At 50.6% G+C, this 16,067-nt stretch overlaps 1 long non-coding RNA gene across 1 annotated transcript; it reads right to left on the reverse strand.

Annotated features, from left to right (window-relative positions):
* Positions 1 to 4,180: 4,180 nt before the first annotated feature.
* LOC115306334 lies at positions 4,181 to 6,669 on the reverse strand. The gene is made up of 2 exons (XR_003915377.1): positions 6,507 to 6,669; positions 4,181 to 4,311 (listed from the first exon to the last, which is right to left on the reverse strand). It is a non-coding gene; the product is annotated as an uncharacterized LOC115306334 (long non-coding RNA).
* Positions 6,670 to 16,067: the final 9,398 nt, after the last annotated feature.

Raw genomic sequence — 16,067 nt, forward strand, 5'->3', positions numbered from 1 at the left:
ACATTAAACAATTAAAACAAAACTTTTTGTACGGAAAGGTGTTCAAAAGACTGAGGAAAGAATTCTGAGGCTGCGCAGAGAATGAACCGGAGAAATCAACGTGGTCAGGAACAGCAATACTCAACTCGTTGTTGCCCCAAAAATTCTTGAGCAGGAAACAAGCTGGGCTTTCCCATTGCTAAAAGGAGGGCCCGTGAATTCAGGGGGACCCCAGAGCTCAGGTAGGAAAACAATTACATCCTCATGGTCACTAACCTTCAAATAAAACAGCATTTCCTCTCACCGTCAGTGTGGACATGAGTCACCAGGTCAGCTGCTGTGGTTCGTTCCCCCCAGAAATCACATGTTTCTATTCTGTTCCGAGTTGCCCCACACATCTTGGAATATTATTTAGCCTTCTCACTACTTCAGCATTATAGTATTAGACCTATGTGAGTCCTTACCTAACTCATTAATTTAAAAAACCAGTATTTACTCTATCACAAATCAGTTTTTTTTTTAAACTGTTGATAACTGTATAACAATATAACCAGTTTCCATTGTAATCCTGTGCGTTTTATTTTACACATTTAAAACTATTATTCTGAGGGCGCCTGGGTGGCTCAGTCAGTTAAGTGGCAGACTCTTGATGTTGGCTCAGGTTGTGATCTCACGGTTCATCAGATCGAGCCCCACATGGGGGCTGACAGTGAGTAGCTTGCTTGAGATTCTCTCTCCCTCTCTCTCTGCCCCTCTCCTCTGCTGCGTGCGTACTTTCTCTCTCTCTCTCTCTCAAAAAAAATATATATATATATTATTCTGCAAAAGTGTCCATAGACTGCCAGAGGGGTGCCTTGGCCCCTCCAAAAAAATTAAGAACCCTTGCTTTAAAACCACACTCCAAAAAAACGTTTGAAACGTTTATGACAACAGCAGGCTGCAGTGGCTTAAGGGGAGAAAATAAGCGCGCACACGGGAGAAACGGCGCGAGGGCAGGCGGAGGACCCTGAGCGCCCTCGAGAAGACTCTGGTCTCGGTGCATGAGAAGCCTGTCCTCCATTTAGCAGATGGACCAGCTCAAACCTGGTGACTGAGCACACGGGGCCCTGTCTTCTAGCACAGACTCAAGTCCTAGAAAAGCCACTAGAATAAACTAGTCTCACTGCCCCTGGTTTCCTGTAAATATCTCGAGTACCGCATGGCGTTTATCGCAGCAAGGACCTAGGATGGCAAAAGTGGAGTGTGAATCCCATTCCACAGCTTTTGCTGGCTTCAGTGTCTGAGGTCACTGCAGAGAAGAGACCCCAACCTTACTCCTAGCTTGCTCCAGAAAATAAGCCGTAAGGAAGAGTTCTGAAAGTCAGGATGCCAGGCTGAGGAACTGGATTAAAATGATTGAGAGCAGGGCACCTGGCTGGTTCAGTCAGAAAACTGAGCAACTCTTGACCTAGGGGTGTGAGTTTGAGCCCCACGTTGGATAGACAGATTACTAAAAGATTAAATAGATAAACTTTGAAAAATAATAATTCATGGACGCCTGGATGGCTGAGTTGGTTAAGTGTCCGGCTCTTGATCTAGGCTCAGCTCATGATCTCACAGTTCGTGAGTTCGAGCCCCACGTCAGGCTCTGCACAGATGGAGCGGAGCCTGCTTGAGACTCTGTCTCTCCTCCTCTCTGCCCTCCCCTGCTTGTGTGCTCTCTAGGTAAATAAGTAAATAAATAAAATAAAATAAAATATTTCTCTCTGACTCAGTTTTTTAAAAAAAATTAATAAATAAAATAATCAGGGCAGCCAGGAACACGGACTAACTACCTGTTAGAACATGGCGATTTTATTCCCACCATCTCCCATCCAGAGGAAATAAGAAAACTCATTTTTCCTGGACAAGGGGGCAAGGGGAAGTCATTCTTCTTTTTTTCTTTAATGTTATTTATTTATTTATTTATTTATTTATTTATTTATTTATTTATTTAGAGAGACAGCACTAGCAGGGGAGGGTCAGAGAGAGAAGGAGATACAGAATCCGAAGACAGGCTCCAGGCTCTGAGCTAGCTGTCAGCACAGTGCCCAACATGGGGCTTCAACCCACAGATGGTGAGATCATGACCTGAGCTGAAGTTGGACACTTAACAGACTGAGCCACCCAGGTGCCCTGGTGAAGGCATTCTTCTTGGGAAGCTTTCAGGAGCGATGAACATGGAAGTCAGGGCTGCATTTGACTTGGGGCCCAGAGAGGAGGCACAGAATCCGAAGCAGGCTCCAGGCTCTAAGCTGTCAGCACGGAGCCCAGTGCGGGGCTCGAACCCACAACCCGGGAGATCATGACCTGAGTCCCAGTTGGACACTGAATCGACTGACCACCCAAGTGCCCCCCCAAAAGAAAATCTCCTACAAAAGCTCGTCTTCAACAGGGTGCCGCCCTGACCTTCAGAAACCAGGGTGCACAGGCTGCCTAGCAGGGAGGCTGAGGCTCAGGGTTCAAGCGCACTTGACCGCAGAGGGCTAAAGAGTCTCTGATTCATTTACTGGGGCAAGCAGAGACCCCCAGATGAAGGCACCTCAGTTTTGCCAGATTTTGATCTCCGCTGGTAAACAATACGTTCATTTCTCATCAGTCATTATGGATTCCGTTTCCTTCCTCTCCGTTCAAAGTACAAATTCACGGTACAATACCTGGAAAAGCCTTCTGGCTTCTTTTTGTTTGTTTGTTTCACCTCTTTCCATTCAAATGGAAATAATTTTTGCACATCCCAGTAATAGCTCACATCAGAGAGCGCTTTATGCTTTTCAGAAAGGTTTTGCGTTCAGAGCCTGTGACGGGCGTCTGACCTGCTCTGAGCTCAACTGTCCCTAACCCGGTTACACACTTCCGAGAGCCCCTGGAGATTGCCGACCTCCACTCATCCGGTACCTGGCAGTGCCTCCCCTAGGGTCTCTGGGTCTGACGTTTTATTTGTAATACCTGTGCCAGCAGAGATCACCAGTCCCTGGAACCGTTCTGGGACTGGCCTTCGGTCGGCTCATCATGGATCCTCATACTGGTACATGGCTTGGAAACAAAGCTGTGGTCTCCTGCGAAGCCAGAGTCTTCGCCTTCTACAGAAGCAGGCACTGGACTTAGTCACAGAGAGCTGAGCCCCGAGGTGACTCTGCTGTCCTCGGGACATGGGCACTTGGGTGAGCTGTTTTCACCTCGGCCTCACTGTGTGGTTATTCCCTACGTTTCTCTCTTTTTACAAAAATGAGCTCTGGTGAGAAAGAGTCACATACCATGTAAGCCACCTGTTCCAACATTTCAGCCCGGCTTACCCACCAAGCAGTGCAAACATCACTGCCGTCAATTTCTGAACATTTCCTCACGGTTTCCTTACTCCAAAAAGAAATCCACGCCCATTAGTGGTCACTCCGCCATCTCCTCCCAACCTAACCGCCCACCCCTCCCCCCCACCCCTGGCAGCCACTGATCTATTTCTGTCTGCAGATTGGTCTGTTTTTGGACATTCCTATAAACGGTCTCCTCCGATATGTGGTCTTCTGTAACTGGCTTCACTCACTTAGCACAGCGTTCTCAAGGTTTATCCGTATTATAGCATGGATCAATACTTAATTTCTTTTTATTGCTGAACAGTATTATATAGAGAGCCCACATTTTATTTATCCATTCATCAGTGGATGGGCATTGGGTTGTTTCCACTTTGGGGCTATTATGTATGACACAGCTATGAACCCACAGACCAAAGTTTTTGTGTGAATATATGTTTTCATTTCTCTTGGGCACTTATCTAGTAGAACTGTGGGATTATTTACAGTGTTTTTAAGAATATGCTACTCTTGGGGCACCTGGGTGGCCCAGTGAGTTAAGCTTCTGACTTTGGCTCAGGTCATGATCTTGAGGTCTGTGAGTTTGAGCCCCATGTCAGGCTCTGTGCTGACAGCTCAGAGTCTGGAGCCTGCTTCAGATTCTGTGTCTCCCTCTCTCTCTGCTCCCCATCCCCCCACCTGCCCCCCCCCGCCCCGCTACCACTCGGCTCTTTCCCGCTCTCTCAAAAATAAACATTAAAAAAATTTTTTTAATTATGCTACTCTTTTACCCATTTCTCATTTAATTCTTCTCAGCTCTTTATGGAAGAACCAAGTGTCCAGAGGTGTTTATAAGGTTAGTAATTAGCAGTAGTAAGAAAGGAACCCCAACATTTCAATGGTGTAATGATCTCAACCTTTATTTCTCACTCACATAACACTCCTGTGTGACAGCCAGCCCTTCCCATGCAAGGACTTCTGTGTCCCGGGCTCTTGGATCTTGTGGCTCAAACGTCCCCTCTGCTTTGAGCTAAAGAAAAGGAATGGGGGGAGTGGAGAAAGTACATCTTAAAAAACAACAACAACAACACTGCGCCAGGGTTTTCCATTGTACACAGCTCCATCCCGATTCAAGCTGAGCTGTGAAAAATGCTGCTTAGGGAGGGGGAGGGGGGGTCAGCTCCTCCCCTGAAAGCAGCTTTGCGGTATGACGGAGGGAACTTGAAATATTGGGGGTCAGCTGACAGACGGCCAAACCGGGGTTGGGTAAAGGCTGTTGACAGCCAAAGGGCACGGGGCTAAATATTTTGAGCCAGGATCTCAACAAGATCAAGAAGGGGGATTTCTCTTTCTCTCTCTCTCTCTCTCTCTCTCTCTCTCTCTCTCTCTCTCTGCCCAGCTGATCATTTTCTTAGAAAAGAGTTATCCCTGTGTTTCATGAGAGATTGAAATATGAGCAGGGATTGTTAAAGATAGGAAGCAGAGTTCTGGTTAGCTCTGTCCACCCGGCCACAAGTGCACCCCTGCACGGAGAGGCCGCCATGAATGTTTAGGTGCCGGGCATCTATTCAAATGGTCCCCTGCTGGGACACCATAGACCCTCCCTCCTCTGGTAGGCTGTCCGTGAAGGGGTCCCTGTGTCTCTGGCCACAGGATAGATCCTTGACCCAAAGTGGACCAAATTAACGTTTCTCTGTGGAACTGGAAGCTTAAGGAAAGTGCCGCACAAGAGCAGACCCGCCCTGCGGGTGGGGGCCCGGGGAGGTGCCGTCCATTCCTCCCTTCTTCTTGGATTCCTGAATGGTGCTGGGACCTGCTGTTTCTGGAGACTTCTGCCTCAGCTCTGACTCTGGTTTGCTCCACAGCCTCACAAGAAGTCATGTTAACTAAATCAGAGCAGCTTCTTGTCCCTGACAACACAGAATCCCAACCGATACTCTGCCTGGGCAGAAACCTGAGGATCCGTCTAACATTCTTTCAACCTTCTGCATCAAGCCCTATTGATTCTGCATCCGACACAGGGCTCAGGTCCGCCTCCTGGCTCCGAGAGCCTCCCTGTCTACCATTGAGGTTGTTGCCATTGTCTTCATGAACTTCACAAGACCCCTTAACTACTGCCTTCCTGTCCTCATGGAAACTTTTCTAACATGCAAACAAGAGCTTAAGAAATGACAATACCACCATCAGAGCAGGGACATAATGCACTCAAATGTTACTAGTGGGGTTGTCGTTTTTTGTAAACTTTTTGAAAGGCAATCTGGCCACACGTATTGAAAGCCATTTAAAAGAATAATATACCCTTTGATCCAACACTCACTTATAAGAATCTTTTTCCTACGGAAACAATCCAAGATATATAGGTGTATGCACAACAGTGTCCCGAAGTTATCCATCCATCCATCTACCCATTCAGCAAATATTACATGCCCCCTGTATGCCAGGCCTTGCTCTTGTCACTTTTAATAATAAATCATTGGGGAAATAAATGAATTGCCCAGTTAGAGGCAATCACTTAAATAAATTTAAGTATTTTTGTATGAGAGAATACTATGTAGTCATTAAATGCCATATTTTTAGAGGAATAATAACATGGCAAAATTCACATTAAAGGAAAAAAGCCGGCTCCAAAATAGGATATGAAGTATAATCCCAAGTTTGAAGAAACACACACACACACACACACACACACACACACACACTAAAATGTTAACAATGGCTGGGGTGCCTGGGTGGCTCAGTAGGTTAAGTGTCCGACTTCATCTCAGGTCATGTTCTCGCGGTTCGTGGGTTCGATCCCGGCGTCAGGCTCTGTGCTGACAGCTCAGGGCCTGGAGCCTGCTTCGGATTCTGTGTCTCGTCTCTCTGCTCCTCCCCTGCTCACACTCTGTCTCTGTTTCTACCTCTCTCTCTCTCTCTCTCTCTCTCTCTCTCTCCCTCCCTCAAAAATAAATAAACATTAAAAAAATTTAGAAGGTTAACAATGGTTGACTATAGGAAATGAGATTATGGGTGATTTTTATTTTTTGTCCATGTTTCTTTGTATCACCAACTATTCACAATAAAAGGGAAAATTACTTCAAAAACTACTTACAAAGCAATAAGCACATATGATCATGCTCTCATTCTATAGAAAACCCATCACCAGCTCTTCCCTTGCAGAGTAAATGCTGCAGAATTAGCTCCTCCCACATCTCCAAGCCCCCCACTTGCCCCATTTCAGCTCACCTGCCATTGCAGAGCATGCCATGACCTTTCACTCCTCAGGGTCTCCCCCAGCGGTCCCTCCTCCTGCGCTGCCTCGGTGTTTTTGTTCATCCAGCAAGCACTCTGTCCTAGGCGCTAAGAAGGCAATGGTGAAGACAGTAGACAAGTCCAGGCCTCGTGGAGTTCACCTCCAATGGAAACAAACAGTCAATAAACATGGACACAAGCAGAGATGCGCTGGATGAGTAACCTATTGCTGCTGTAACAAATTGCCCCAAACTTAGGAGCTTACAGCAACACTCGCCCTGTTCCCTTACAGTTCCGGAGACCAGAAATCCGAAACAAGTCTTCGAAGACTAAAGTCGGCAGGACTGGTTTTTTCTGGAGGCTCCAGGCTCGAGTCCAGTTCCTTGCTTTTCTTAACAGCTAGTGGTGACTGATGGCCTCTTGTATTCTAGTGGCTTCCTCTATTTTCAAAGCCATCTTTGAAGTGTCCTCTCCTCTTTTTGAATATCTGCGTATCTTTGTCCATCTTAGAGGGAAGATCCTTCAGTTAATCCCATCTGCAAAGTCTGTTTTGCCATGGAAGCTCACATCTTCACGGCTTCCAAGGATTAGAATGTGGACATTTGGGGAGGCCAGCCTATTACATGTTGTGTGTCTTATGTGTCGAATTCAGTAGAAAACAAAAAAACTGAAAGAGGCTGAAAGTGCTGTGGACAAGGGTAGTGAGTTTGAGCTTTATGGCTGGAGGGGGTGGTCTGGGACAGCCACACTGATAAGGTGATGATGGAGCGCAGACCCTCCACTCTTGCTGTCCCTGGGGCTGTCCTGGCACAAAGTGTTCATTTTCCAAGAACTAGTTCAAGTATCCCTCCCTTCCTCCATCTACTACCCCCCCACCCCCGTGGGGGCCAACGGTACCTCCGTGTATCACACTCTCAGAACGCTTGCGTCCTGGGTGATAATTTGTGTGTACAAATGGGCCTTCCCTAATAGTTTATGAGCTTCTTTAGGGCAGAGTCAATGTACTGTGACCGCTCCCCACCTCCATTCAGCACGACGCCAGGCACAGATGTCCAGTGAATAGTCAAGGAGCAGGTGAAGAATGAGAGAGAACTGGGCTTAGATTCAAACGCGAACCCCAATTCTACCTCTCCGACTGAGCAATCACGTGACCACGGGCAAGACCCTACATCTCCCCGAGGCTGCCTCCTAATCTCCGAACGAGATGATAATAATGACATCTGCTTTCTCGGGTTGATCCGGCAATCGCACGAGGACTGAGTACGTAAAACTTGCGGCGGTTGGCTTGAATGAGATCTACTGAATTCTCTAGAGCTGTGCGGTAACACTGGAGGGGAAGAGCAGTTGATAGAAAAGTACATTTTGAAAACTTGTGACCAGTCACTTAAACGGCAGCTGAGGACGTACGCCGAGCTCAGGCTCCTACTTCCCGCTCTGGCTCAAGCCTCTAGGCTGTGTGCTGCGGGGACCTGACTCGTGTGGTATCTCCCATGGGGTCTAGAACGTAACTGTTCGGCTCCAAGTATGTCCTGTGCGCCAGGAACTGTGCTACGTGCCGAGGGCACACGGCTGACCACAGAGACGCATTTCCTGGCCTCACAGACAGGACATGCACCATATGGGATAGAAAAGCCAGCCTCTGAGGCCGATCGGACTCGCGGGGCCGCACGGGGAAGGCCTGTGCTCTGGGCCGCGAGGGGATGTTATTTGCCCCTGAAAATGCCTCAGCCAAACTCCTCCATTTCTGGCTTTGGTGCAGTTTTGAGGGGGAAAAGCCAGTACTTTCTTAAGATGCTACTGCTGATTTTCCACGCCGGCTCCCGTTGGCAGCAATGCCTCTGTGCAGCTGTCAAATGTGCTAGTGCTCCGTTTTGTTCTGATGCATCGTAAGGCATTTTATGACCTCCAGGCAGCTCTGGGAGAGAACATGCTTACAACCCGGAGAATAAACAACAAACCAGGAACAGGATGGCACGGGCTCTCGGGAAATTTCCATTTTCTCCTCACTTAGCGCTGTTAACCATCATCCTTGGCGTTCCTGACTCCACCAGGCGATCAGGGCTGCCCTTTCTGAGACACTCCGCGCTTCCCCACGCCACTCTCTCTCGGCTCCGAGATGGATGCGGACAGAACGCCAACCTTCTCTGCCCTTCGGACAAGCTAAGGGGCCCCGGGCCGCCTCCCACCTCCCTCCCTTGGGAAAGGTGACACAAGAGAGCCTGCCCCGGCTGCCTTTGGGCGGATGCTGGCCTCTTGGGTGGTTGTGTCCCAAGATCGTTGCGTCACTGGCCCTCCTTCCCCAGGAGGCTGACCAAAGACCACTGACAAACCACCTTGCTCTTCCCCGTGAAAGTGACCCCAGCCGCCCTCCAATCCAGGCCCTGGTCAAGTGGCCATATGGGTGCTGGGGCACACCAATTAAGCCACGCACTAGGATGTCCCTGGTCTTCCCCAGAACGCGCTGGGGACACCTTCCCAGCCTCTCGACGCACCTGAGCTCAGATGTGCGCCTGACTCGCCACCCTCTGGCCTCCCCCAGCGATGCGTCTTCTTAGCCTGGATCAGCACCTTTTCTGAGACACTGCTTAGATTTTCTTTCCTGCGCATGCGTGCTGGACACTGGCCGGAGTTCAAGAACGATAGGAAAGGGCAAATGGCCACGGGGTCTGTGCGGACCAATCTGACTTATTTCGAAATTTACATTTGGTTTTAAGTCATAAAAGGACTATAAAACCTTACACTAAATAAGGAAAACTATCCCGTTCGGGGGGCCTTATCCCTGCCCCGTTCTGCTTGGCTTCTCCCCCCATTACGCTTGTATAATACAGTGTGGTTTCTATTGAGTCTGTCTTCCTGTTTTTACGCCTATCCCTGCTTCACTGACTTTATTATCGGCAGAATTTTGCAGCATTTTTTTAACACAGCCATAAATACTATTCAATTCAACAAATGCATACAAATGGTTTCCATTAGAATTTTAATCTACTCTCAAAATGAAAGAAAAGCTTAATATAAATCTTTTTAAATTACCAGAACATAAATTCAGACAGGGACGGCTCCACCTAGACTACACACAAGGGGTCACATCCTGCTGTCCTCACTCATAAATTAATTGAGGTCTCTCGCCACCGTAAACGCACAGCACATCCCGGAAAGATCATATCTGTCAAGATTGCAGATTGGTTTCCCTCAGACTTTGTAAAAGTCACAGCTTACAATACCTTCATTATGCCGATGAGAACGGCTCTCTCCCCAACTGGAAAGAAATAGGTGTTTTGTTCTGTTGGACCAAGATTTACAGAAAGCAATTTTCCTCCATGCAGGAGATATGACAGACCCACTGGAAAAAAAATGTCATTTCACAACTTCTTTCATTTCATCACCTTTTTTACTGCTTGATGTAGATTCTCTCCCCTGTGCCAACGGGCTGCAGTGACATTTAATGGCTAAGTGAGGAAGTCACTGGTGAGTGGAGGCACCTTTCCGAGGGGCGACGCCGCAGAGTTGGGGTTCCTTCCTCTCTCCCCACCCAGAGGCTATCTGGACGTGTCCTGAGCACCCCCCAGCACCAGGGAGCGGAACACCTGAGCCCCGCAAGCCCTCAGACCAACTTGACCGTGAGAACTCATGGGAGTCTTGACGGGCTCCTGCAGACAGTGGAGCTGGCTCAGTGTCCCTCCGACACCAGCACCCGCCCTCCGTCCTTGGCCACCGGCAGCACGCTCTCTCCAGAGGACACCTGAAGGGCAGAGATTGGGCTTGGGTTTTTTTTTTCCATTTTTCCTCATGTCATAACCTAATGCTGTTCTAGCAGAACTTCTGCATATTAAATTGCCTTTTAGCCGCTGGGAAGGGGGTGGCGTGATCTGCAGAGAAAAGGCCCCTCATGTAAATGTATGACGGCTGACATCACCCCATGGAGCAGAAAGGGCAAGATCTGCGTGGAGCCCGGGGGTCAGCAAACCCCGGGAAGCATCACTTTACAGCCACTTTGCTCTCCTTGAGTCAAGAGCCGCTGTCCCGGGCTTCTCGCCCCCAGTGGCCCCGTCCCGGGCCTGTCACTGCCTGTTCTGTGGGCCGTGGCCGGCGACAGGGCTGAGGAGGTCTAGGGGGAAGCGTCAGGACATGTTTTGGGTTCTGAGAGCTTCTCTGCGGTCTGGGTACCGGAGAGAAAGTAAAAGGCAAATTCAGAATCCCTGTCCTGGCCCTCCCGCAAAATCACGCCACAGATCGGGCTTCCCACGTGGGCAGCCACTTAGCCGCTCCGGGCAGGGAGGGCCCCAGAAAGCCCAGTGGGGCACCGTCTCTACGGGCTGGTGGGGTTTTTGCAAATCTATCTACAAATGATGATCTCTATCCACAGAAAGTAGCATAATAGCCTCTTCGCTTTCCTGAGTGGTGCTGGCTGTTCAAGTGCTTATTTCTTGATTCTTAGCCCATTTGCTTTCCATTAGCAGTAATTCCAAGCCCGCAAAACTCCAATTACTAAGTGATAATAGAAATGCGGCTCTGCCTCGAATTCTCTAGAGCATGGGGTCCAGAGCCGACCCGGGTTCCGCACACAGCCACATTGCAATTCTATTTATGCCACGCGAGCAAGACATCTGGCCAAGGCCGGGGCGGGAGGCCCAGGAGGGGACGTTCACCGCAGGTGTCCGCACGGCAGGGTCCTCAGGAAGCTGGGCGAGACAGGAAAGGTGCCCTGCCACAGTCCAAGGCACTCGGGCGGGGCCGTGGCACCCGGAGAGCAGGATGCTGAAGGCGTGCTTTTCGGAATCCTTGAGCTGGAGGCAAGGATGGCCAGGCAGGGAGTGCTTGTACAGAAAGGCGGAGCAAGGCGGGGCTGAAGTCCGGGGGGCAGTTCCGAACTCCACCCAAACTCGGGGAAACAATTCACCATCTGTGTCACTCCCTGGTGACCACCCGTGGGAGGGGGGCCGCGGCTGGTTTTGGTTTTGTTCTTTATTGTGTTAAAAAACACATAACATAAAATTGACCATGTTAGGCATTTCTAAGTATACACATCACATCAGTGAACCCAATCTGTAGCACTTTCTTGTCTTTGAGACTGAAATTCCATCTGCTTAATAACTCCTCTTTCTCCCCCATCCGCGTTCTGTCTGTGAATTCTCACTGCTCTAGATACTTTGTGTAAAATAAGGGCAATCATGCAGTATTCGTCTCTTACTGACTGGCTCATTCCACTTAGCAAAATACTCCCAAGCTTTGTCCACATTGTAACACGTATCAGGATTCCCTTCCTTTTCAGGGCTGAATAATATTTCACTATACATATATTCTACATTTCGTTTATTCATTGATGGACTCTGGGGTTGCTCCCATTCTTGACTGTTGGGACTAGAACACGGGTCTCCTGTATAGAGGACACATGTCAGACATTATGACAGTGCTCAGGTGGGTCTATCTGCCCCATCTGGCTCTGCCCGAAAAGTCTGGCCACTCTCTTCCCCTAAGCTTTCCTGCCCTGGACACCAAGCTCCCTACTGCCTGATCAGTGCTATATCCTGACTTCTTCCTTTCTGAGAAAGAACGTCCAAACGTCTCCATTTCCCCCTGTTTTTGTCCTTCAAGGATAGCTACCTTTTTTTCCATTTCCTCCTCAACCTTAAAACTCCTCACCATCCTTCGCTTGTTTCACTACCAAGTTCTGCTGATTTTCACTGAGCACCAGGCTTTCCGCTTCCACAGTTTTCTTCAAAGGTTCTCAACCGCAAGACGGTCTTCTGAATACACCAGCAAGGTAGACTTGTCTAACTTGTGTCTACTTCACACCCAGGGACAGACAGATCCCAACAGACAAAAAGATGATAGAGTTTCTGGTGAGCCTGATATTTGTTTTGGTGATTTTTGTGTGTTTTTTTTTTTTTCAGACGTTGGACACCTGTCCCCCCTGGAAAGCTCATCCATCACTCACGACTGCCATCCTGCAGACGCGCGGCGGCTTTCTCGCCTGAGCGGAGTTCATCCTAACCGTGTGTTCTCCCTCATATTGAAAAGTGACAACAATAACAAAAAAGGTAAAGTGCATGTGTTCTCTTTCTGGCCCCTTTGAGCTTTTCTGAGTGGCGTCTCATCCAGATTGCTCATTGTGGCACGAGCTGCCTTTGTTTTTCAGATATTTTTTAAAAAATTAACAGACTCTTTGGGGAGGGGAGAGTTTTAGTTTATAGAAAGTTTTCATATTACCCCTTCAGTTCTCTACCCCACGCCCCCAGAGTCTCCTGTTATTAACACCTTGCCTTAGTGTGGCACATTTGTTACAACTGGCGATCCAATACTGATACATTATTGTGAAGGGAAGCCTCTGGTTGAGGCTTTAGTCTGTGTTGCACATTCCGTGGGGTTTGACATACATATAATGACATGGATCCCACATTATCACACGGGATAGTTTCGTTGCCCTAAATCCCCCGTTTTCCACCTACTCGTCCGGCCCTCCCCCTTGAACTCCTGGCACCAGCCATATTTACAATCACTTTGGACCAATTTTCGTGACACTTGCTACTGATCGTCTCTGACATGTCTGGCCTCATGCGTCCCTGCCTAAATCCAAAGGAAGGGAGGGGGCACTGATGGCAGGAAGAGAATTCTAGTTGTGCCAGGGTTTCTGCCTGAGAGACCACACACCAGGAGACTGGAGCAGAAAGCAGACTTAGAAATCCTTCCTTCTGTGTCATTATGTAAAAATTGTTCATTGCAAAGGAGGGAGAGAGAGACAGAGAGAGAGAGGTGGTATGTATTCTTCTGACACACCATCCCAAAACCGTGTAATGAAATACATGTTCATTAAGTGGAAAACGATTGTGATTTATTAGATGATCAGATGTTTTCGGTCCCCTCTCCATACAGTCCTCAGTTGTGATCAGCTCTCCCCGCACCTTCCTGCGTCCTGAGTCCCAGCCCTTCTGGTCTCCTTCCCTTGATGCACGGGCAGGTTTCTCTACCCTGCTGTCTCAGACTGGTCCCAGCTCTGGGCCCCAACAAGTCTGGGTCACACCCTGCCGGGTCCCAGTCCTGACAATCCGGTTCCCTGCCTGACATCCTGCCCCAGCCCCCCCAGGTGGTCCCGCCCCAGAGGTGGTCCCGCCCCAGAGGTGGTCCCGCCTCCACCTGGCAGGTCTCCTCTCCAAGCTCTACCCTGGGGGCCAGGGCCCATCACCTGCTGACAAACCTTCCCCACCGCCCATTCAGATCTCCCATCCTGGGCGCCCTCACTGGCTCCGCTGGGTCTCCAACCTTCCTCACTCTGGACCTGTCCCCCCAGCTGTCCCACTCCAGGAGAGGATCCGACACCCCGGGGCCAGAGCCTCAGTCGGCCTCTGCTCTAACTGGCCTGCCCACCATGAGCCCTGGTCTAAGATCAGATCGGCTCCGAGGAGCGCCACTGCAGGGGCCTGATTCGCAGAGAAGCCGGGGGACGGTGCTCCCCAGGGCTGGACCATGTGGTCCCCGCCAGCCAGCTGCCAAGCTGCCCCCAGGGGCGGCGTCATAAATGCCTCTCTGGGAAGCACCCTGTGAATGAGAAGCAGAATCCATTCACACCACCCCTCCCTCTGCAGCGTGTGTCCTCAGCACTTGGAGGTGGGAAAGGGGATTGCCTGCGTCATGGAGCATTTCTGCCCGACTCCAGAGAGAAGCTCATTGCTTCCGTAGGTTAGTCATTTAATACCTATTTATTCAAAACAGCTCCCCACCCAGGCCCAGCTCTAGGCACTAGGGAGCCAGCAGATAATAAGAGAGACGTGGCCTCTGGGGGCAGAACAAGTAGAAAGCAAGCAAACAAACAAAAAGCAGACAAAACAAGGATGATGGAAGGAAATCGGGACCCGTGGGAGAAACTGGGGGCTGCTGGGAGGGCCGGCGGTCAGGGGAGGCCTCTCTGAGGGGCCAGGCCTCAGCTAAGTGTCCCGATGGAACCTTCTGGGCAGAGAGCTCCTGTCCAGAAAGGAGAAATAAATAGCAAGTGCGGCAGCCTGGCCTCGAAACGAGGGTTCCAGAAACAAAACAGACGCCAGCATGGTCAGAGCACCGAGAACAGGAGGGCAGAGAGAAGGCTGGAGATCCAGCCATGGTGGAAAGCCGTGGAGCGTGGTGGCCTCACGCCTGCATCAGCTGAGTGTCACTTAGCCAGGATGCCCGCCAGCCAGGCCTCAGCATTGGGCAGCCCGTGTCTTCACCCGGGTCTACCTCTCCGGCTGGGGAGCCTGGGAAAGCCCTTATCTGCACGCCCCTGCTCACAGAGAGAAAGCGCAAGGCTACACGTCTCTCTCTCTCTCATGGTCTCCGGTGACAACGGTGCCCCGCTGCTCACCCACCAAGGCAGACTCACCGGGACTCTGAAGGTCAAGGTGCCCGGCCTGCGTTTCGAGAGCCTGGATCCTCCCCCTGCAAACCTGCTGCCGTTCCTGGGAAGGTGGAAACCTGCCAGGCGCAGTCCAGGGACACTAACAGCTCACTTGGCCGGTGAGCCCTGCCGCCGCCGGGTCCAAGAGAGGACAGGCGGGAGGAGAGAGCAAACCGGCAGGCAGCCCGCTCCCAGACAATGAGCCTCTTCGACTCTAAATTGAAACATCATCCTGGTTCAGCGGGCTAATGGCACTAGAGGCAAGTTGGCAAACGTCAGGCGGCAGGTGAGGCGGCTGCCCTGCGCCCAGGTCCCAGCTGACTTCCACACGGGGCCAGCGCCTGGAGTCCACCGCCTGCCACCAGGGGCTGAAACAGCCCATCCTTTTACTCAATTAAACGGGGTTTCCCAGGCGGCAGCTGCCCCTCCCTGGAGGGTCCTGGGAAGGACTCTTGTGATCTGTTCTGGCCTTGAGACCCACATCCAGGCTGCAAACCTGGGGAGTCCAGAGCTCACGCCCAGGCCTCTCCACCCGCCCGGCCTGGGCACTCTGCACCTGCCCACCTCCCCACTTCCCCCCAGCACAGCGGCCTTCCGCTGGGGTTCTGTGCCAGGGGACCAGGCTCCACACCGAGTCCTTTCTGCAGCCAGGCACCCCTTGCCCTGGAAGAATGTGCCACCTGCTCTGAAATCAGGGTGCTGCTGCCATTTGAGAACCCCGTCTTGGGGTGCAAGGGGACACACGTGTCACAGTGCCGCTGGGTCCTTCTTCCCTCTGCTGCACAAGCTGGAAACACATTTCCAGGAAAGATGGATGCAATGCCGGGCAGCAAAGGGCCAGATCCACGTGCGTGTGCATTTTCATCAGGCGCTTTTCAGAGGGAGGCGAGCAGAACCGGCGACCTGGTCGGCGTCTGAAATCTGTGGGCTGAGGGAGGGCCGTGCTGTGCACCTTCCCCGAGCCCCTGCTTTCCTCTCAGAAGCCAGGGCTGCGGGCGGGGATGGGGGGGGGGGGCTGGACCAGCCCCCTGCTCTCCTCCCTTCCCCCCTCCTCCAGTAGCACAGAGGAATCAAGGTCACAAAACATGCCGAGAACACGCTCACAGTATGGAGTTTCTTCTAAGCAACACTTCTCTGATTCATTTCATTAAGAAATTAAATAGTTGATCCATTTGAACTCTCATTAATAG

The sequence above is a fragment of the Suricata suricatta genome, chromosome 1, assembly GCF_006229205.1.
Source record: "Suricata suricatta isolate VVHF042 chromosome 1, meerkat_22Aug2017_6uvM2_HiC, whole genome shotgun sequence".
NCBI lineage: Eukaryota > Metazoa > Chordata > Mammalia > Carnivora > Herpestidae > Suricata > Suricata suricatta.